This window comes from Gallus gallus, chromosome 1 (assembly GCF_016699485.2).
Source record: "Gallus gallus isolate bGalGal1 chromosome 1, bGalGal1.mat.broiler.GRCg7b, whole genome shotgun sequence".
In the NCBI taxonomy this organism is placed as follows: domain Eukaryota; kingdom Metazoa; phylum Chordata; class Aves; order Galliformes; family Phasianidae; genus Gallus; species Gallus gallus.
The window spans coordinates 117,964,099-117,987,565 of record NC_052532.1 but is presented as its reverse complement, the minus strand read 5'-3'; the positions used below and the strand labels follow the sequence as shown (position 1 = coordinate 117,987,565).

At 40.5% G+C, this 23,467-nt stretch overlaps 1 protein-coding gene and 1 long non-coding RNA gene across 3 annotated transcripts in view; both read left to right on the top strand.

The window, feature by feature from the left end:
* The window catches only part of POLA1 (DNA polymerase alpha 1, catalytic subunit), a 191,627-nt gene that overhangs the window by 158,829 nt on the left and 9,331 nt on the right, over positions 1–23,467 (top strand). The window lies entirely within an intron of this gene.
* Positions 21,492–23,467, top strand: part of LOC124417672 — a 3,351-nt gene continuing 1,375 nt past the window's right edge. The window contains exons 1-2 of the long non-coding RNA XR_006933689.1: positions 21,492–21,873; positions 22,175–23,467. The exon at positions 22,175–23,467 is cut by the window's right edge and continues 1,375 nt beyond it. This is a non-coding gene — a long non-coding RNA (uncharacterized LOC124417672). The remainder of the gene's footprint in view (positions 21,874–22,174) is intronic.

Here is a 23,467-nt window from a genome sequence, read left to right as displayed (position 1 = left end):
GTGTAACCAAAGTAGTTCACTGCATGCTAAGGGAAAAAGTAGTAATATTTAGGACACTGTATGCTTCTTTTGTCCTAGTATTTTATTATATTGGGCAGATGGAAACTGTTTCATACAAAACTTTCTCATACCTTCATCATGATAGAAAATGTTCATTTAGTGTGTTACTATATTAAAATACAGAGGAATACTTTGAATAACAGGAAACAATGCATGTGAGAGAGGTGATACAAAATGTAAGTGATCAGAATTTGTGATACTGACAAAAAGGGAGAAAATTATGACCTACATGTCAGCAGGGAAATAGTCAGAAGCATGAAGAAAATCAGTCATTGGAGTTGTAAACTCTAAGTTCTGTGAAGCTTATGTCTTGATTCCAAGTATACATTTCTATCTTTGTATGATTTTTCTCTGCTTTCTAAGGCAACTGTTTTACTTTACAGAATCTATTGTAAACTCCCAAGTTTGGGTTTGCAGGTGATGTGAATCTGCCATTGTCTTGTTGAATGCAGGAACTTCAGCTTGTATCTACTGAACATACAAGTCCTAGGGGAAAGACTGTCTCCAAAGCAGCTTGAATTGCATAGGCCTTTAGAAGAAACACACAGATGCGTTGTTTTTGAACTCAGATTGTAAAAACCAGATCCTTATTCAGTCTCCAAGATTTGAATTAATACCACAAATAAAATTATTTTAATTATTATACTTACTGAAGCATAATAACTGCACAGGAGACATTTCTTTTGAAATATCTTTCTGTGTCCTTAAAAAACAAAACACTTATGTCAAAGACATGATGAAAACGTAGTTATGCTCTTTTCTCTAAGAAATGGGCGTGGATGAAGTCTTTAATAAGGACTACGAGGGTATGTAGAGAACAATGGCATGGAAAATACTAATTTTATTTTGTAGGACACACAGAAACGTTACATGATGTATAATACAAAAATGGAGCATTATACGGTTGAGTATCTCAGTGCAGCTTAAATTTGATTTATTAAACAAAGTAGTTCATCAATTCATTTTTGTCATCTGTCCATCAGAAAAATGTGGTGGTGCCAGCCAATACCAGCTGATATTTCTGGGGGAATAAAAAGGCGTATTTGAAGCCCCTGAGTATTACTACCACGAAACCAAAGTGCCCAAGAAACTATTTGGAGTACGTATTTCACAAAAGCACATGAGACCTCAGCTGTTACCTCTTTGTCTCACAAGCAGTGCCTCCACCTTCACAGTTTTCAAGTCCCCTCTTTTAACAAAGAAACAATCATTCCATGATAGTGAGTGGTTCAATGAGATGGAAAGAGAGAGTACTCTCCTCCCCCCCCCTTTTTTTTTCTTTTTTTCCCCCCCTTTTTATTTATTTCCAGGACCATCTCATAGGTTAGCATGTCTTATTTCAGGCTAATATAATTTCACTACCTCTTGAGAGCTAATTAGTCTTTTGTGACAGGTCAGAATTTGGCTCAGCCTTGGAGAAAATACACAGCAGGATTTCCTTCTGTCGTATCCCACTTCTGTGAGGGGACTTGGACGGAGAAGGCCTGTTTGGGCTTGGGAGCTCTTTGTTTCTATCTGGTATAAATTAGTTTGGAAGAAGTTGATTTGTTCCTGCCAGGATTACAACTGTCAAAGGCATATCAAAATGTTTTCCTATCTTATATTATTTAACTCAGAATATAATAATGTAATTATTTTGACATGAAATTGTTGCGTGCTGTAGTATTTCCACTTATCTTTAAATAGACATTTTTCACTTTGTGAGAGATGCATACAGTAAGACAAAACAAAAAAAAAATGAATAAAAAGGAGTGAGTGACAGCCTAAGCTAGTTTATTTAGATGATAAAAACAAATAATATTTGACATAAATAGGATTCTGTGGAGTTGGAATTAAAACATTTATGTTAGTTACGGTATTGTTTCATATTTGTGGTGTAACAATATATGTTGCATAAACAGCCAGCAGAACGTGAACAGCAGCATTGTTATCAGATGAACGTTTTGAAATAGGGTTACATATTTTCGGGGGAGGGCAAAAGAATACTTAAGACAAGCTTAGGGTTGTGTTATTTTTCTACATAAATCTTATACATGTGTATTCATCTGCGATTCAATTCTATTTATTTATTTATTTTGTGCTAGAACGGATCCTGTAGTTTTAAACATCCTTGATAAAAAATAGGAAGTGGTGGGGACCAAAACAAATATAGGTAATATACTTACAAAGAACATGGAGCTATTGTGGTTTTGATCAATAATGGTTAACTATTATCATCGGGATCTTGATGTGGAAAAGATTTATTTCATACTTCAAATTCCGTATTTTAGAGGAATCAGTGGATTTGGAATTGTTTGTCGTGCATGCAGTTTCATGATAACCTGACATATAGTTCAACTATTTGAAATACTACTTAGTTTAAGAAGTCAAAAGCGTAACATCTTGGTTGGAATAAAAAAGGAAAAAAGATATGCCCATAATTTGGAAAAGCACCAGATGTCAGAACATAAGATACATGCATTTGATGAAGCATAAGCACTGCAGCTCTTCCTGTAGGTACATTTAGAGAGAAAGGAAAAAATAGGTTGTTATTTGAAAGTTTAGTTTCTGGAAATCTGGAAGCAAGTTTAAAAACTGTTTCTGTTTTTTGTGCTTCTGTACTCTGAAACGTATCTGCTATTTCCCAGTTTAAGCCAAACCTCAAATAGTGCAAAAGAGGGAAGCTATGATATTATTCAGAAACTGCAGTAAAATGCCCGTGCCTTTTTCAATTTTTCTGTAAGATCTGAAGCCTCGAGTTCATTTTTGTTTTATTGAATTGCTGTAACAAATCTTAAACATCAAAGGAGGTATTCAGAAGTCCCTATTTAGACAAAACATGAATTTTACTTCAGTATTTAGTCTTTCAACATGTGAATGTGCTTGTTTTCTAGTCAGTACCAAAAAAAGGATCCTTTTTGCTTTATTACAGCATTTGACAAGATTTACATGCTTTTTATATTCACAGGTATCCTCTGCTCTACTGGTGAGCACAGCTGCTGCATTGACCCACAGAGCATAGATTACTAGATATCCTTTGATTTAAGCTTTCCCTCTAACACCCACTTTTGCCTGTGTTTCAGGCAGCAGTATAACATGGCAGACTGCTCTGCTCACCACTTCTCAGCTTTCAGGTGTATCTGCTGCCATGGCAAAAAGCTCTCCACCTCACTCATGCAGGTCTGGGATTTGCTTACCTCTTCCAGTGCTGAGTTACATTTCAAAAAGCACTGACCTGCTCAAGTGAAGAGGAGAAAGCAGTTCAAGTTCTGGCAGTCACTGTAACATTTCTCTTCAATCCTAGTGGAGTACCACACGGGGTAGTGTAGGACAGCAGGTTTGGTGACTTTGTGTTAACTCTTGGAGTACTGGTGCATCCTTTTTCCCCTTCTTTCGGTTCTAGTAACTGCTTTTGGGGGGGGGGGGAGGGAACATGATAATTGGGACCTTATTTATTAATTAATTTATTTTAAATGATAGCAATGTTGAGTTTTGAGGAGCTGTTGTCTTCACTCTTTTTTTTTTTTTTTTTTTTTAACCATTTGAGATGGGCAAGGTAATGCCAACAGACCATTTACATGGTAAAGCCTTACATTGGATGTTCACACCTTAGGATACCTTTCAGTTATTTGTTAGTGTGCCTCTCTCTGCCCTAGCTGTGGGAACAGCAGTTCAGTGATTCAGCATCACACTTCAGAAATTATGCTCTACTCCAACAGGATTTGAGGTACTGAGATATTTCATGTAACATAGCAATTCTAGAATAAGCATTTTTCTTTCAAGGGAGAAGGATCATGGGTTTTATTTGTTTGGTCTTTGCTTCGATGAAAAACTTCCAGTTGTCACATCACAGTCCATGGTAGTATGTTGGTACTATAATCAGGGGCCCAGCAAAATATTACTACTAGAGTAACTTTTCAGTAGGCTTAGAGATTCTGGTTTGTTTGTTATTTGTAGGTTTTGTGTGTGTGTGTGTGTGTGTGTGTGTGTGTGTGTTTATAACAAGTTCCATTTTATATGGGAAAGGAAAATGCCTGTACTGAATTACACATGAGGAAATAACATTAGTGCAAAAGGAGAATAAAGACATAAAAAAAGAAAGCCAGGTTTATCAAGTGATCTCTTAACGAGCAAATTTGACAAAAAGCAACCCTCAAATTCACAATACAGAAAATGTGGGAAAGAGTCCTGAGAAATTGTGAAGTTGAAAGATTTGGAGAGGCAACAATAAAAGAAGGTAATTTACATTATGGCTTGAAAGTAAAATAATCCATTGCAAAGTGTAGCCTTCAGTTTTGTGCATTACTTGAACCCAATGAGGATAAATTTAGGATTTGCATTTCTAGTAGAAGCTCCCCAGATTTTAGACTTTACTGCTCTTGACCTTGTTATCCAGTGAGAAGTTTTTCTTAATTAGGGAAATTTTAAATAAGATCTGTAGCTATACATTACTAAAAACTGCTGCATGATTGTAAGCAGAAGTCTTACATGGGCACTGGTCATCTTCCAAAGAATTCTGGACTTCAAGTAGCTTGAGAACAGGTCATTTTTTATCTCATTCTGGATGTGAAAAGGGGAGAAGGGAAAAAGTCTCTGGAAAAATTTGTGGTACAGAAGATTTTATCATCTTCTAAACATAAAATATGATTTGGGAGGAAATCTCTCTTCTTTGCAGATATCAGCAGTTTTACAGATGGAGTACATCCTTGGAAAGATTCTTGAGCAATTGCAAGATGATGTTTTTACCGTGTCTCGAGCAGGCCAATATTTCTGTTGAATAGTACATTTTGAAGGCCATTATTATGATAAACCATGTTCTTAGCATAATTCAGATTGGTGTATATACTTTGATTTTAAAAACAGAATTCTGCAGCAAAGTGCAAACTGCAGGCAACACTCAAGAAAAAAAGATACTGTTGAACATATACAGAAATCTTTACATTCAAGACTTTCCAACAATGTGGGTGCTTTGTATCACCCATTTGGGCTAACTAGGGGAGGCCCCCGGAGTGCCCAAAGGTCAAACAAACTTAATTATAAAGCAAGACTCTGTAGTGCAATATATCCCAATTACAAAGATAATATGAATCACCACAGTGGCAGGACTTTTATATTGTTAGAAGCCACCCTTATCTTTTAAGCCGAGATACATTGCCTTTAAAAAAAGGTGAGTGGTGAGTTAGGAAATGAGCTATTGTAGACAGCATCAGTAAGCTCAGGAATTTGTGGGAGTATGCGTGAAGGTTTTACTCTCTTTAGAGGAAATCCATCTGATGCTTTGCTTTACGTTTAAATGCTAAGGGGAGAAATGAGTGAAGGGAAAATTCTTCATCTTTCCATGGGTAGGATTTTCTGCGCAGAAATGCATAAGTGGTCCACCATCGGATGTGCTTCACAAAGTGGTATGTATATGGTGGTATTCAAGCTAAAATTTGTCCCTTGTACTGCATGTGCAACAGTGAACTCCTACTAGAGTTGAGATCTGAACATCTGTAAAATATGAACCACTCAGAAAGCTGAAGAGTCACAGTTCCAGTGGAGTGACCAAGAATTTCCTTTCTTCACTGGCAGTGATCATAGGCTTCACTAAGATTTGTATGAACGCAAGAGAGGTGCACAGAAGACAACAGTGGTTGGTCCAACCCTCCACTTGAGTATATAGGCACTGCACGGGAGAGGGCTTTGCTGTTCTCTTTTTGTCTAAGCGAAGCTAAGCATTCATTCCTTCCATACCAATTGTTATTAGTGGACAAACCCCCCTGTAAAGATATGCTGTTCATCTTCACTGACTGAGGTCTGCAGTTCAAGTATTTGTGTATGAATTTATCAGCCTGTGCACCCCTGGGTAGTGGAGAAGAATAGGCAAGTCCCAGGGCATGGCTTATCTCATCTATGCTTGTCTGGTATGGGTCACATGTAAGAAATGCTTCCTCTTTCCTGTATTGGTTATAAAGGAGACCCACAGTGACTGATTCTAGACATCCAGAAAACATTTTTACTCAGAAGATTTTACTAGGGACAGAATTCATGAGTTCATCATGTTAGGTGCCAGATGTGGGAAACTGTTACGTACAGCGCTCCAGTTGGCTCAAAGAGTAAAAAATAACATCAAAATAGTTTCCATTATCCTTCTACAGTTACAACCTCTGTTGTCTACAGCAAGGTGAGAAGAATGTGTTCTTCTGAAATAAACCACTTCTGCATCCCGGAATAATCTATTTTTAAATGATATGTAGTTAATAGTAAAGGCTCGAGGAAAGGCATCCAGTCATAACTGTTAACCGGGAGGAGACAGAATACCTTAACTCCTACCTCTCCTTTGGAAAAGTCTGTCACAAGGTCTGCAAGACAGCCTTTAAAACATCAGTCTCAGAATAGAGATCTGGCTTCTGTCACAGAAGAAAACTGTTGTTTTGTGGTTATTTGGATGGAAGCATAGGGTATAATTCTTCCAAGCCCATAATATTTTTCAAAGGGACAAGTCTAGAGACTAAATTTCATGTATGGGGTCGTCTGGAAATTAATTTAAAATCATCAAGGTGAAAAGCCATTATATATTAATAGCTGTTCTTTACCCGCAAAAGATTTTAGCAGTTAAAAGCCAAATCCATCAACCTCTGCTTTTTCACATTCAGTAAATACAGGGATTTTGATAACTGGACGAACTTGTCCCAAGGAGGAGTTTAATATTCTACAGATCATAGCACATAATCTTTCTTCTTTCTGCTTGAATGTCAAGCATGAAAAGGGGAAAAAATACATTTACAAAGTTGATTTAAGAAAGCCATCTAAAACGTATTTCTTTATAACAGAGCAGCTTCAGATAATCCATTATTTTATTTGTAGACTCTCTTTGAGATGTGGAAGACAAAAGGCAGGCATGGATTTGTAAGTGTATCAAGTTAGTACACAAGGATCAAAGGCTATCTCTGCATGAGGGACTTTGCACATTCTCTTCCAGATCAGCTGCAACATCAAGGACAGGAAAATCTGTAAAGCATTTTGTTTGCTATGTGTTCAATCTCCTGTCATCTGCTAATGCAGTCTTTGTCAGAAAGTGCTTAATGTTGTGGTACCCAAGTAACCTGTTTCCCTGTTTCACTTGGCATTGTTCTGCTGAATACGTATCTCCTATATTCCCTGCTCAAAATTGCTGACTTTTCACAAATTGGAGATGATCAGTAGATATGCTTCCCGAGGGAAGAAAGAAAAAAATGTATTGACGTCCTAGTAGTGGGGATGGTTGCATCAATGGGACAGAGTGTATTGTTGTGTCCTTGATGTATTATGGGCAGCTGAGCATGTGATCTCTCACTATTTCAGAGCTGTGGGTCTTATGCAGCCGTTGAAGGGCAGTATAGAAGATACAAATCGTATGGGTGGGTGGGGGTCTTCAAAGAGTAAGACTATGCTGACCCCTGAGTCAGAATAGCTGCAGGTGTGTCTTTTGTTGAGTTCTGCAATGTCTCCTGGACGAATTGGCAGGATTCAGGATAAGCGTACAGGGAGAAATGGGAAAAGAGAAAGTATTTTAAAAGAAATCAAAAAACTTCACTGTTCATTTCCTTTGACAGTACCCACTGTATTAAAATAATGAACTGATGTCACTGTGTTGATGTCACTGTGTGCTGTTAGGACAGGAACAATATTCTACAGCACTGAGCCATTTTCTTCCCAACTGCTTTTGCCCATTGTTGTAAGTTAAAGTTAGCAGGGAGTAGCTGGTCACGTTTGGTTTGTGAAATGCTGTTTTTTTTGGGATGTTTGCTCAAGGTGCTTTCCCAAGGAAGTCATTCGCTTCCACCAGGAGTGGAGAGTTGTTACCTGTTGACTTTACACATGCGTTTTGTGAATAATGACCAATTACTTCTTGGTATCCTTGATCTTTATTTAAAGTCTGATTATGGTAGAAGCAATAGCTCCTTTTGTTCCTTCAGCTGATTTCATTCCTGTGCTGGTGATGTAGTCAGCCCATTACCAAAAGAACTTCCATGCAGTTAGGGTGGAGGACCAGGACTGGAGAGAGGAACTACTGAGTATTTCAAATCCTGCCATTCTCTTTCTTGTGACATAGGAACGGATACTCCTCTTCCACTGTTTGATAGGATGGTTCTTACATGTTGTTTATGCTGTAAAATATGGAGTTTGCAAGCCAACATCTGTAAACCTGATAGTGGTGGGGAAGCGGGTATTCCTTATGCTGGATACTCGTGGCAATACCCATCACGTAGCACCAACAGCTTTTGAAGGCCCCATCCAGCCTGGCCTTGAGCACCTCCAGGGATGGGACACCCACAGCTTCTCTGGGCAGCTGTGCCAGCACCTCACTGCCCTCCAGTAAATAATTTCCTCCTAACGTGTAATCTGACTCTCCTCTCTAATAGTTTACAACCATTCCCCTTTGTCCTATCACTAAGTGCCTGTATATACCTACAGCTGTGGATCCAGAACAAGCAAGTACTGGAATATTTTGATGTTGTTCTTGAAAATTATGTAAGTCACTTCTGCGCATAGTCTGAAATAACCCTGTGTTGGGCAGCCATTCCAGAAATTGATCTAAGAGGCTAAATTATTGTTTTGTTTTGTTTTCTGTTATCTATGTCAGTAAGAATCATACATCTCTCTCACCCTTACTGTCAAATAAGCCTTTAATTTAAGATGGGCAGAAGATTAACTGTTCGGAGTCAAGAGCTCATTTTGATGGGTCTTTTCTGACTCGGGATATTCTGTGTTTTTAATTTTGGAGTATAGTATGCTACACTTCTGGATATATATGCTACCTTTCTGGAGATGCACTCCTTTTTCATTTTGCCTCTTTTTTTGGTGCTTTGGGGATCTATGTTGCTTCTAAATCTATGAAATTGTGTGTGGGAAGTAGGTGAAGGTGAGTGAGATTGAAATGACTGTTAGATCTCAAACGTTTGAAATCGCCACAAAAGCTCAGATTTAAAACATATCGTTATAATGTTGATATATAGCTAACAATCTGCAGCTTAACTTGGGATATATCCAGCTTCTATCAAATACTTGAACAAAAAGTCATAAGTAAGTTGTGCCACATGTTGATTAAATACAGATATACCTGTTAGTATTTCAAGCTTTTTTGGATGAAATGCCTCATGTGGTGGTTGTTCTCTGACCAAGGGTGTGGGCTTTGTGGTTTTGTCATAAGCAAAATAAAGCAACAGTATTTAATTCTAACCTCATGCTTCATCCAAAATTAGATCACAAACAGCATTTTTATTTTGTGTGTTGTTGATCTTCTGTGCAGCAGCAGATGCTTTAGTCTGATGTCATCTTCCCTGTTTTAGTGACTATTTTTGACGGAGCAATTTGCTTTCAGGTGTCTTGTTTTACTTATGTGTGTGCTGTCCTTATGCCTGACGTTGTGGGGAAGTCATTTCCTTAAGTCGGCTATGGTAAAGATTTGAGGAAGTAAATGGCACTTGAATTCCAATTCTTCCAACAGTGCTGTTACACCAGACCATCATTCTCCAGAAAAGACTTGTCTACCAGTCACCTCCTGTTACAACCTCACATATATTTTGGATAATTCTGCTTGATTTGAAATGCTTTCAAAATTTTCCTCTCGTGCGGATGCTAATTAGTGACTGACTGAATGAATGCAGTCTGGTAAGGTGCTATTCCATTTGTAAGTTACTTTCAGTTTTGTTAATCAGAATTGGTTTCAATAGCTTCTGGAAAAAAAATTCTCTGCCGGAGAAGAGTGTGCAGCACTCAAGGCTAAAATCCACAAAGTTGAGGTATGGCAAGTATGACAGTTGTGAAAGATTAGACAACATTTCTCTTAGTGTTTTTTGGGGTGGGGAGTAATGAGATCTGTGTATTTCTAATTCTGCGAATAAGATGGGAGCTTGTTCAGCTTTTGAAAGCATATATTCTTTGCATAAGGCAGGCATTTATACCAACTTATTAGTAATCTGGAATTATTTGACTGCAGTTAAATATGCATATTTAACATATGCAAGAGCTCATGAAAATCCATTTAAATATGAAATACAATTTAAACACCTCATAAAGAGCAGTCAGGCCTACAAAGTTGTGTTACAATGGGTTATTATATTACGGCTAGCACACTACCCAATTGCACCTTTTTAGTAGAGATCACACCTTTCTGTTTGAATTTTCTGGCTTCTGTGCTTTTAAGCAGTAACTTAGACATTTAAAATGTTTTTATTAGGGAAACTCCTTTTATTAGGGAAGCCCCCTCCCCCCCCCTTTTTTTTTTTTAATACTGCAGGGCTTTAAACTGGTTTTGAACGTTTTAAGAGTTTTGTGTAAAAAAGGATTGATTGCTTTGGTAGGCAGGCCGCATTCCAGCTGTTGATAGGTCTACTTACATCCCTTTTTGGTGTTTTTGTGAACAACTGATCAAATTAGATTCGTCATTCTTGGACTGTGGTGATTTTAAATTGAAATGGAATATATTAAAGCAGCCAACCACGCTGATTATATTGCAAGCCTCATTTAATTTCATACATTCACACATTATGGTGAAAAGCAGGATTGTTTTTTAAATGCGTGATTGTGACTGTACCTTCGGCGACTCCAAAGGTCATCCGTAATCGGTGCATAATTTATTAGTGTTAGATATCTGATTTCTGAAAGTGTGTTCCACAGCGCTCCATATGCATTAAGAATAGAGAGCAAAACAGTTCAATTGCTGCAATTCTTCTGACGCGCCGTTCTTCATACCATCCAAGTCCTTACTGGTCAGAGAGCCGCTGCTTTGAAACCTTGGCACAGAACTGGACGGTTGTTATGCACAGATCCCATGGTTGTCTGTTCTGGAGCACTGGGGGATAAATTAGGCATTGCAGAGGTGGCAGTATGTTCTTAGGAAGGTGCTGGCGCAGCGTGCTGCGGTTCCTTCTTCTGGGTGATCAGATGACTACATTTTCCTGCTGCGTTCACGACAATAAAATACATTTCTGAAGGCTTTTCCTCGTGTTTTATTAGCTGGCACCTCCTTACAACCCATGGGAATCTTGAGTAATATCTTGGAGGCGACAGTCAACAGAACTGCAGACTAAACTGTTAAACAGACTCCCCATATCCCTCTCCGTTACATTATCTTGCAAAATAAATGTTGCACTTGCCCAGAAATGAATGTCCTGGAAGACAGCAGTTTGAATTATTTGTTGTTGGCAAAGTAGTATCAGTCTTACTTCACATTTCAAAGCAGATTTCACAGATTTGCATCTTGCTCCTTGCAGAAGAGTAGGAATTACACAGTAGCTTTCAAGAGGAATTATTGTATTATTTTAGCAAAATGCCACATAGGTTTTTAATGTAATTTATGCTCAGCAAAATGTCTACTTATTCAGACATATGGAAACTATTTTAAAGTGCTCTATAGTGCTGTTCTGTGCTGGACTATTTCCTTTTTATGGAAGTCCATTGGAAAAGGAAGAGGTACAACTTACTACCCAGATACTGATTGCTAATACAGGGAAGAGGCAAGGCGCCTGTCACCAGGCTGTTACTTAATGGCACCGCTGCAGGATTGGGCCAGTGGCTTCATCCCTTGACATACCATGGCCTTTGTGTTACCTGTACAGCAGTAGTTCTCACAAGTTTACGGGCGTGTCCAGTTTTCTAAATAACTTCAGTATCTCCAGTAGGTTTAGTAGTTGATCTACCAGTTGTTTCCATGCATCTGATGGCTTAGACTTTTATTTTTGCCACTTGGACTTCAATTCTAGTTGCATTCAAAATTCTTGCTTGGCTATTTCGTGTAAATCCAGAGTAAGTCCCACCAATGACATGCGTGACACCTAGATGCTGTCTGCTGGATGGCTTCTTCAGAATCTCTTTTGTTGTTGTTGTTGTTCTTTTAAAGACTGATCTGTTAAGAATCGTCGTGGTCAAGACGAAAGTAAAGCTGGCAGATCAGAGATGATGTTCCTGCTCAAAAAGCACTTACTCATTTAAAAACATATACCCGGGACAAAATTGGCTGATTCTTCTAATCATTAATTACCCGTAGAAGGAGAGACTCGTGAGTAATGCTTGTGCTAGGTTAAGAACTTGTGCTCCAGCTTTTGTTCCCCAGATGAGCTAATAAACTCTTCAGGAGCACAATGAATAGTCCAGAGGGCACTAGCCAACGTAGGAATGCAAGTTAATTCTTGGAAGAAAGTTTTCTTAACCCAGTTCTTTTTCAGATAGGTACAAAATGCAGTGAGGAAGGTGTTCTCAGGAGAAGAGTTCTGTCCATTTTTAACAAATTTACTGAATACCTTGAACACAACTGCTTGGCCAAAAAGTCTGCCACACTCTCGTGTATCTTCTCGAGGTACATCTGTCTGTCCAGCCCCTTTCTGGCCAGCTGAGCTACACATTTGTGATATGGCTATCTGAAAATAATTTTGAATATAGGAGTTTTACTGGTGTAATGACTGAAATGCAGCTTAGGTACTGTATCTGAGAATCCCTTTGCAGGATACTTAGAATTGCTAGAGGCTTAATGTACAGATTAGGAAGCAATTGTCAGTATCAAGTCAGTGCTGTAGTATTTGCTACAGTCTATTCAACTGTATTAGCTATGGTTCCAGCACCAATTCAGAAGCTTTTGCCTGGGACGTTTTTTCCTGGATTTGGTAGGTCTTTAGTTTTATTTTATCACTTTAATATTTCTTCTGGTCAGATGAAATTCAGCAATAGTAGTTTTTTGCTAAGATGAAGTTCTAATTGTTATCTTCACATAGAGTTTGTAATTAGACACGAAACCATTATTTTCTTCAGTGTCAGAAGCCAGAGCATTTACAAGAAAACATTTTGGTCTGTTGTTTACAGAGCAATAGATTTGTCTGGCGGATGAGGCTAGTAAGTTCATTTTCCTGTTGGGTTCCTCCCATCTAAATTGTGGAGTGCGTCGTCACCTGAACCTGTGATTGTGCAGTGGATTATGTGTTCTAAAAACCATTACAGCTGTGAATAGTACCTGGTATCATCAAAAGACCTTCACAGTTTCTGTCTCTTACAGAGAAAAAAAAAAAAAAAGCCCTATTTGTGTTAGTGTAGACAATTTCAGTGGACTCAACATGCTTATATCTTAGAAGCCTCAGAACAAAACAGAGCTGAAAGTGTTACTTTCCATTATCTCCAGCAAATTATTTGAATAAACCCTTACGTCCATCTTTCTTAACCCTGACATTCTCCCTTCCTTCTCTTATGCCACTGTTCACAATATGTGCCGTAATGCATCTTGTTTGTTTCATTGTCTATGAAATAGTTTCTTACTCAAGATGTACGTATAGTACAAGGTAAGTTGTTGAAAACCTCTGGTGTTAAGAATATTTCTTTCAAGTTTGTGGGTTTTTTTTCCCTTGTTTTCCTGCCATTCCTATTCAGTGTCTAAGGGTAGGCAGCTGCGGTGTGACTGGGTCCTCTTAAATGCTGCCCTAATAGCAGATGGTAAAGAAGGCTACAACAACGACAGGCAGGCATGCAGCAGGGCTGAATGCCCCAAGCCTACTGGAGGTATTCAGCTCCTGGCTGTGCTCAGCTTTGGAGCACTTCAACTTCCTGAGGTAGGCAGCCACCCATTTGTTGCTCACTACTTCAAAGAGTGCTAAATGCTCAAAGATGTTTTGAAGTTGTTACACATTCTGAAAGCCATGGATTCAAAGGCTTGTTGGAAGCATCGGTGGAAACAAAAACCCACCCAGAGTCATTCTGCACAGAGAAACTGCCTTTGTTTCTGGAAGCTGCAGAACTTCCTGACTTGTTCGAAGCTGGATTTGGAAGTCAGGGCTGTGTTGCTGCATGACAGCTTGTTTGTCCAGGGTATCTGAATCAGAGGCTAGATGAACTTTTAGTCAGCCTAAATGGGAGGATTTTTGTTTGGCTAGTGTATGTGTGCACTGTCATGAAACGTTCCCGTGCTACGGAGAATAAAACGTTTGATAAAAGAAAGAAGGAAGGTAAAGTACCTCACTAGAAGCTTTAGAATATTTTCACAATTGCATTTGTATTGATGTCCTTATTTTCTGGGGGATTGACACCCAGATCGTCACCCAGAGTTCCTTAGCTGTTTGAAGCTGTGGGATTCCTGTCTCTCAAGGGCAGGAGATGTGGCTTTCCCAGCAGTGCTGTGTGATCAGCAGGACGACATGCAGCGTGTTCTTCTATTTCTAAAAGCCAAGTTGTGGCAGTGCTGCAGATCCATGTTAAGCTCTCGCTTCAAGGAAGCGACAGCTGAGAGTGGCCTTGCCAGCCCCACACTACTGATGAAAGCAATAGCTCGCAGGGCATGTCAAACCCACTTCTTAATTCCTGCAGAGCGTGTGGTTGCCTGATTCATTAATACATGGTGGGCAGTTACTTCGCTTTCTAATCTTAATTTTTATTTAATCAGTGGCACTAGGAATTTGACTAGGTTAGTGTGACTATTTAAAATGTGCCTGAAGGTAGTTTATCTCTTGTGGAGAGTTGAGCCAGGTAGTTGGAGCAGGAAGCATCAGTAAAGATGATGTGCATTTCTCCCTCACTCCCTCCCTTCTTCCCTCCAAGAGTGTTGATCTTTGCACCTTACCATCATTGTGCTCTCTGAATGGCCAGCATTCTGGCTGCAGGAAATCTTCATTGTTCTCTTTAGAGTTTTTAATTGTTTTCTTTGTAATGAATTTTAATGAATGTTGAAGCAACAACTTTTCATCCAGTTTCTGGTCTGCGAAGATGCTGTGCAGTATGATGGAACAGCAGACTCTTGCACCTTTATTTTAAGCTTTCTAGTCCAGCCTTTAAGGAAATTAGACAATTCTGTTGGTCTTTGTCTTGGTTCTGCACATCGCATTTGAAATGTGAATGTAGGTCTTTATCACATGCTAGACATCTGACTTCACTGTTACAAATAAAATTGAATTTAGCAATTTCAGCAAAATTAGGGAGAGGAATAGCTGATCTAACTGCAGAAATAGGTTCTTGGTTTAAAGATCCGAGTTCTTTGTTGCAGTCTTTCCTCCTTCTCTGAGAGAAAAGAAGTAGGAATTGCAGCTTACCCTCAAAGACCTCTGAGCTTTTGATGAGACTGAACACTGCCCAAATGTAAATTGTTTTCAAACTGTTAAAAGTGCCTTGCTGAGAATGGCTTATAGTAAACTCTGACTTGAGCACTTCAGCAATTACTGTGGTAGCAGTGTTTTATGCCGTAGAAAATACAGCTGCCAGCAGAGGCATCTCTGAAACAAAAACTGGAAGCGTAGTGTACTGGTTTACCTCTTCTTTCAGAAGGCTGGGTTCACATCATTAGTTATTATTTGTATTATGCTGCTATCTAGAGGTCTGATGCACCATAAAAAAGGCAATTTTGAAGACCACTTCTGCCTATAGAATTTACAGTGCAAGACAAGCAATAGGTCAGAAAAGGAGATGTCATCAAACCTGTTCCGCAGACAAAAAACTGAAGTCTGAATGAATTCAGCAGCTGGTCCAGTATAATGTTAGAAAGTGATGGCAAAGCTGGACATAGAACCTAGACCTTGTGAGTTAAAGTTCACTGCTTTTACAACATCAGTTGTAAAAACAGCCTGAATACTCTGTCCTTTTTATTTTATGCTGCTCTAAGGATGCAGATAAAGGAGCAAACTGATAACATATTTCAGATAAAGGTATCTCTGTTTCATGAGATATCTTGCAGTGGAGAAATTCATACTAAGCTTTACTAAGTGCAAAAAAACCATGTGAATGCTTTTAGTCAAGTCTTGCAAGCAGATAGCTTCATTGCTTTCTTCTAATTTGTTCTGTGGGCTTTGTCCACTCTTCCATTTGACTTTGATCGGTTTGGGTTTTTGATACTTTGGGGGTTTTCTATTTATTTGCTCTTCTGGTTTTAGACATTCCCCCACTTGAAGTTGATTTTCAACCAGTGCATCTCTGAAGTGCTTTTTAAAAGGAAAATGCTTCCCAGTATTTTCACCTTTGTGGATATTTGCACGGTCAGAAATTGTACAGAGTTTTGTCTCATTTTGAGCAGGTGTGCGTAATGCCGAGCCAATACATTTTGTTCTTTTACTATACAAAGAACAGCTCTGTTCCGTGTAATCTGGCTGTGGCGCTGGTTAAGAAAGAACAGTTTCAGGCTTACCAGGTAGTTCATCTCTTATTGCCATCTCATTTTTAGAGCATGATTAGCAATTGGCCAAAATGAAACATAGGCTGATGATTGTACAACAGTCAGTGAGATGCTGAAAGCCAGTAAATATGTTGTACTTTTATAAAATAATTCAGTGAAAAATGGGGAAAAGAGGATGCAAGGCCAGTTACATATCATGGGAAAATGAATGTCTTCTGCCTCTGCCGTAATAATCGTTTCCTCCTTCCCCATTTCTCCTAAGCAAATATACTCGGGGTACTCTTCAGTGATAGTATATATAAAAGGATATCCTCCAAAAAGAGATTGGCAGGTTTAATTTATTTGATGTGTGCAATCACAGTCCGTGTTAAATTCAAAATGCTTGTCCAATCAAGGATTCAATATAGAAAAGAGGCAGTAACAAGCATGCAGTACGCTGTAATAAAGAAATCTGTTGATTGAAAACAGTTTGTATATTTTGGAAATGATAGGGAATGTAATTGGTAAGAAAGAAAAGGATAGGGCTTCATAAATAATAGGAAATAGAGCATATTTTTTCCCCTGATAATGCTAACTCAATTTAACAGTATCCTGGCGCTGAATTTTCCTGTTCAGTAAAATAGGTCTGGTAGATCTTCCAGTACTCTAAATTTCATGATTAATGGAAGGAGCTCTTTATTTTGATGGCGCTGAATTTAATGTGTTGAATTCCAGCTGTAATGACCTCCCCCCTCTCTCTCATCTATTTTTTCCTCTGTGTCGTAACCCTTGAAAGTATATGAAGAAGAGGAGGTTTTGGCAGGCAAGCTTCTCAGTCAGGTATGACTTTAAAAAAAGAGTTACTCAAGTGCTTTTATGAACTTTGAAGGGCCATTTTGTTGGCAATAGTAGATGAAAAGAGCTTGTTGTGTCAAGCTAACTTCAGTGTATCTTATAAACTTAAACAATTCTCAGCCTAATCATAATTGAAGCCCAGGACAAGCTCAACAACTCTCTTGTTCTGCACCACACCTTCCACAGGCTGGCTGGCTTTCTTTCTTTCTTTCTTGCGTTGTTCTGCACCACACCTTCCACAGGCTGGCTGGCTTTCTTGCTTGCTTGCTTGCTTGCTTCCTTTCTTTCTCTCTTTCTTTCTTTCTCCCTTTCTTTCTTCCTTTCTTTCTTCCTTTCTTTCTTCCTTTCTTTCTTCCTTTCTTTCTTCCTTCCTCCCTCCCTTCCTTCCTTCCTTTCTTTTGCTGCAGATCACTCAAAAGAACTCTTCTGTTTATGGAGCAGTATGTGAATAGACTTCTAGCACATGGTTCATATCTGTGCAGTATTAGTTACCTTTCGTGTACTTAAATTTCTGAAAATTGGGCTGGTTGTTTTTTCTTACCTTCTGTGTGAGCGTACAAGTGTGTGTAAGCTTCTGTTAGAGTTTTAGTAAAATAAACCACGTCTTAAATGGACACGGAGCTGCAGCTGTTTATGTAGTAATTGTTACGGTACTTTAAAACTCTTATAATCTAGGAGGGGGAAGTACTTGAAAGTCAAAAGCTAGGAAATAATACAGCTGACAATCCAGTTTGATATGGGAAAGATTAATTTATTGTTTCCTCGATGATTTTATTTCATGTTTTTATTGAATTAATACACTCCTTACTGTGTTATATGAGGTTATCCAGTACTTGGAGACAAAAGTATCTCTGAGCGGTCATGGTAGTTGTGAAATGCAATGTGTCAGACTGAATTTTTGTTCAAGCATTCTCACCTGATGACCATAAATATTATGACATTTTGAAGAAGAGCTCTTAAGACTTAAAAAATAAAAATAAATCTTTATATGCAAAATGTGAAGGTCTCCCTATTAGTTGGGACAGTCGGGCTTTGTTAAACTGGGAGCCTGGGGCTGAGGAACTGCACACCTGCAGGCAGCACTGGCCAGGAGATGGTGGGGATGTGAGGAGTGGAGGCAGCTCCAGCAGATCTGGTGCTGACTGCTGGAAAGTAAGCTTGCAGAAATGTATTCCTTATCAAAGATCTACGTGGGTGCTGTGATGTCCATAACAAACTTAGAATGATACTATGTCCGTTCTGAGGCCTTGAAACTTACTGTGCATGCTGTGGGTGCATTGACTTCACAGCGGCTGCTGTTCATTTGCCCTCGTGCAATAAATAATGTTGGAGGCTTCTTTTACTGAGTTTTTAGGTTTGATGCTCCCCAGAACTGAACTGTGAAAGTGTGCAGTCGCACACCCTGTAGGTTTTATTCTTTCTCAAGAACTTCAAGCTCAATCTTGGTACCTTTTCCAATGTTTGTTCTGAAAAAAAAAAAACCAACTTGAATTCGGAATAAAGATAGCTTCTACATAAACCTAAAGTTTAGAAGTGATAATAAATGTGATTTGCAGGGAGTGACGAACAAAACACAAGGTTGTTTTTTGCTCGCATTTTTGATCGGTCATCAGTAGAGCTAGAATGTTGCTGCTGGTTTTGAAAGGGCTGCAGAAGACTTTGGCTAAAGAAGCTGCTTTGAGGGTTCTCTTGAAACCCCGTAGAGGGTAGGAATTTCTCTCTGAGGCATAGTTGTTCTCTTACAATCAGAAAGCATGATTTAAGATCTGCGTGGATACAGTGAGGCTAAACCTTTCGTACCATAGCCTGCTGCCAGCTATGGCGTAAGTCTTATTTCTAGGCAGGATGTTAAATTACGTGAAAAAGAGTCAGTAGTATGCCCAGTAAAACAGCTGTTTCCATTGCCCTCGCTCTTTCTCCATACCTCTTTTAAGAGACAAATTCTTCCTTTGTGTGTTTCGGTGTTAAGAGTTTCCACTCTCAGATGATGGACGACAAGTTAACAACATGAAAAACGGTGTTGACAGTTCTTGAAAATGAAATACTGCTCACTGTAACCTCAAGTTTCTCCCTAAACTTTGACCCAACAACAGAAAACTTCAAAAAGGAGGGGCTCTGTGCTGTCAAGCACAGAATCACACAGGGAAAAAAATTAATCTAAATAGTGAGGTAGAAGTCTGGGTTCTCTCACATGATATTTAGCAGCAGTGGTAAGAAGAGGGATGTTTCTCTCTTTGTGTAATGTGCAGTAGTTACAATAAACACAAGATTTCCAAATCTCAGAGGACTCTCTTGACAGTTGCTTGATAACAGCTTTTTTTCACTCCATAGTTTTGACAGTTTGTATGTGTTGCCATATCTAGTGTAAACTAAAACATCACTGTCATTCTGTTTTTCTTTCTTGTGTGGCTTCCTTTTCTTTATTTTTTTTCCCCCTGTCTTCAGGATAATGAAAAACACGGGCTTTTAATTTGTAGCCTCGAGTAAAGCAAGTTGTGTGCGGAGAGTGGCATGTGTTTGAGTTCTGAAATGCTCGAATTGAATAGCTTTCATATTTTTTTTCAGTACTGTTTCTCGAAAAGTGACTGTGCCGTGTCCTAAATCAGACCCGGTCTGTCAGTCAGCAGATGTGCTGTGCCTGGCTGGGCCTCGGGAAAGCACCGCTGTGCTCAGAGAGCACCGCTTTCCTTCTTCGCTCATGCAGAGGTCGGGAGAACCACAGCGCGTGCAGCGCGACCACCCCTGCCTGCCCTCACGCACCCTCACCGTCCTTCCCTCATGCTTCTGGACCGTGGGTACCACCGCATCATCTGGGAACGCTCTCTGGGAGGGGAATGTTGGAGGCGGAGGGTCCCTGCAGCGGCTGGTCCCAGTCCAGCCTGACGGATGGGATGTCCCGCAGTAGAGGAGGAGCGACGGAACCTTTGGGTTGGCTTTTTTATAGATCTTGGTGAGGTTATTTTGTCATCAAACCAAGTTTGCTTTTGCACAGCGAAGTGCCCGGTGTCGTCATCTGGCACGTTGCAGACAAATTCCAATTACTTTTCTGCTTCAAGCTATTGTTAAACACTACGAGCTAGCTGACAGTAAAATTATAAATACAGGTGTTGTCACGCTACACTATAATCAGAATTTTAATTTGAATTTTCATTTGTAAGGCCTTTTTTTAACGTGAAAATAGGAATAGAATTAGTTTTATTGACAGTAAAAAGACATTTTGAAAGCTTCCTAAATCATTACCTGTATTTAGTAGTGGGAAAAAATTGCATACGTCCGTGTGAAAAGAAGAGTTTTATTATCACATATTTACTCATTACATTTGGTGGTAAATAAAACGAGGAAGACGTGTTTGACAAATGATTGACGTAACTCAGTGCGTTTTCGCTTCACCGGGACAATGGGCAGACGTAAATATATATTTGCTTTTGTTTTGTTCTGCTATTACTAATGCGAGCCTGCGACGAAATCTCGGAGCCGACGAGGTAGAGCCTGTTGAGCCTCCACGCAGCGCCAAACTTTTCATTTCGCAATTTTCTCTTCTTACAGGGATTCATCATCCTTCGCTTTCTCCCTTCTCCCCCCTCCTCTCCCTGCTCGCTGGTTGGAGTGGTTCCCCCTTCTCGAGACCCTCTTCTTTTTTTTTTCTTTTTTTTTTTTTTCCTCGAGGCATTTAGTGTCGTGTCTGCCAGATTTCAGTGATGAGCAGCGAATTGCTTTTAAAGTGGGCATTATGCCAGTTCAGCAGCACAATGGAAAACCAATCTTCCACCATTCTACTTTTGATGCTGTTATTGTAGCGTTTTAGATAACTGCTGCCACGGAAAAAAAAAAAAAGAAAGAAAGAAAGAAAAAAAAAAGATGTGCTCAATTGCTACCAGTTAGTCAAGTTAAATCCAGAGTAGCATTAAAATTACTCTGAAAACTGTTTGTCAGAGGTCATGTGCTGTCTGTGGCTGCGGCGCATAGGATAGATGTTCTCTTCTGTGTGAGGTTTTTTTCTCTTCGCGTTATTATTACCGTGACTGACCAGCTCTCTAAATAGCCCTTCACTACCTGTTTACTTATTGTCTTCACCTCACTGCTGAAAATACGTGTCAAACAGAAATGTTGAAAAGTTTCTGTAAAGTGCTGGAAATAGCAGGGGAGTGAGTTGTTCAGGGTGCTGCAGTTTGTACGGCGTGAAAGCAAGAAAAAAAAGGGGGGGGGGGGGGAAGGAGGGGAGGGGGGAGGGCAAGAACATAATTCTCTGGTTTCTGTAGCAAGATTACTGTTTTCATCTTTTTATCTTCACTTTTCAACCGCCGAGTTCACTTTTCTTTCTTTTTTTTTTTTTTTTAATAGCGCAAATGGAATTTATCCGCTTTCTCGCTCCCTTCGCCTTCAACTCCTCCTCTTCCTCTCCGTGCCGCCGGCTCCGCTTGTGAATGGCGGGGGCCGCGGCTGGCTGTGAATGGCGGGGTCTGGCGCTGCGGCCGCGGGGCTGGGGGCAGGTGGGGAGGGGGCGGCGGCGCCAGGTGGCTTCTGAACCCGTTGTCTTCCGACGGAACACGGACGGGAAAGAGCACTTACGGGGTGGTGGGAATTAAAAAGAGCGAGGATGTTTTCCTCGCTTCATTCGTGAATCACGTAATAGCCGCGCCGCCCGAGGGCTCGTTTGGCTTGCTTGCATCGCGGCACAGATGCGCGCCATGTCGCGTTGCCTTCTGATGGTGCTGAGCGGGGAATCGGCCTTCGGGCTGCGGTCGTGAGCAGCTCCGGCGGGACGCCGAGCGTTGGTCCGGCTGTGAATTTCAGCCCTGCTCTCGGGCACCCGAATAACCGCGTTTTCAGAGGGGTTACCGTCGGTAATCTTGTCGCTCGGTCGGCGCTGTGGTGGCCGATGGCGAAGATAAGAAAACGGGGTGAGAGACGTTGAGGGGGAGGCAGCGCTGAGAAAGCGTTCCCCACCGTGCCGGGCAGGAGGGGCACCTGGATGGGAGGGCACCTGGAGAGAGCTCGCTGCTGCTGCTGCCGCACAGTGCTTTGGAGTCCTCCGATAGGTGGCACTGTGGAAGTGCGCAGTTGTGGCCGTGAGGATTTGGTAGGCTTCTCCCTAAGGGCGAGCGCCTTGGTACTGGTGTGGCTACCATCCAGCCACTGGGGGTTTGCTGCCTTCCCCGCAGGGATGCTGTGGGCCTTCACATTTGTTTACGTTGGGCGCAGAGTTGTTACAGGACGAGTCTCATTTTGCACAACCTAAATAAGAGCAAGAAGTAGAAGAGCCCTCCAAACAAAACGGGAGTATGACCGTATGAGAAACTCTTCGTACGTAAGGTAATCCGATCTGAATTTAAGTGGTTGCCTTTTTACTTTCGGCTGACATTTTTCCCCTCCTAAAACTAGAATTCCGGGACTGTGAGCTTTGTTGCACAAGATGCCCTGTTCCTTCAGCACATGCCGACAGATCGGTCTGCTTACCTTGCAGAGCACCGCTGTGCGCCGCTACATTGACGTCTGTGCAGGGAGGCCTGCGGAAAGGGTGCCCATTAAAGTCAGCCTTGGGCAGAGCGGGCAGGAAACCAGACAGGTAAACGAAGATAGAGGGAAATAGAAACGTGGGGTTCGGTTACAGCAATCCCAATGTATCGGCATTTCAGGAGATAGTTTTAACCGTTTCTGTATTCAAGACTTCTGCTGATGAGAAGGAAACACGGATCCGATGGCATTTTTGTTATTTAGGCACGTGATACGTCCTTTTTTGCCTCTTCTTATTTTTGGAGTGTGACATGGGAAATCACCACATGTACCCGGTTAGACGTTGCAGAATTCCTCAGTCAAGAGCCACCTACAGGAGACAGTCTAGGAAGCATCACCAGAGTGGCAGAAGCAGAGCTGATTACCTCTGCAGGCAGGGAGGGAGCTGACTCGAACAGAACAAGACCCAGTTGATCAAGGCACATCTTGATCTTATCATTCAGTTTCTCAGAAAATACTTAATAAAAGGCAAGATTTCTGGGAAGAAAACGTGAAAGTAAGGGTTCGGGTGCCTACAGAGTGTGTAAGAATTAAGAACAAAATGGCTTTCTAGGAGGGAAGACAACTTGAACTGCAGTACAGTTTAAGTGAGGGCTGGCTGAGTTGCAACTTGATGCTCACCCACTTTTTTCCTTTGTTCTGAGTGATGCACCGAAGTATAGCTAATAACAAGATAAGTGGCTCCAGCCTGACAACAACAATTTATAAGTATATAATGTGTATACAAATGTCACTGCATTTGAATTTCCAGTCTTATGAATTAAGACTCTTAGTAGAGCAATTTAAAAATGTGAAAGCGTGTGCTTTTGTAAATGGATGGAAGCAAGAGTGGCATACGTGGTCCGTGTAGTTTGACTTGCAAGATCCAGGTTACCTTTGCTCTGGCAAGCTGTTTGTCGGGTCGGTCATCTGTGTCCTGGTGCCTGAGATGGAGCCCTGTGGAACAGGCAGCACGCCATCCGTGCGTCCTTCTCTGGGAAG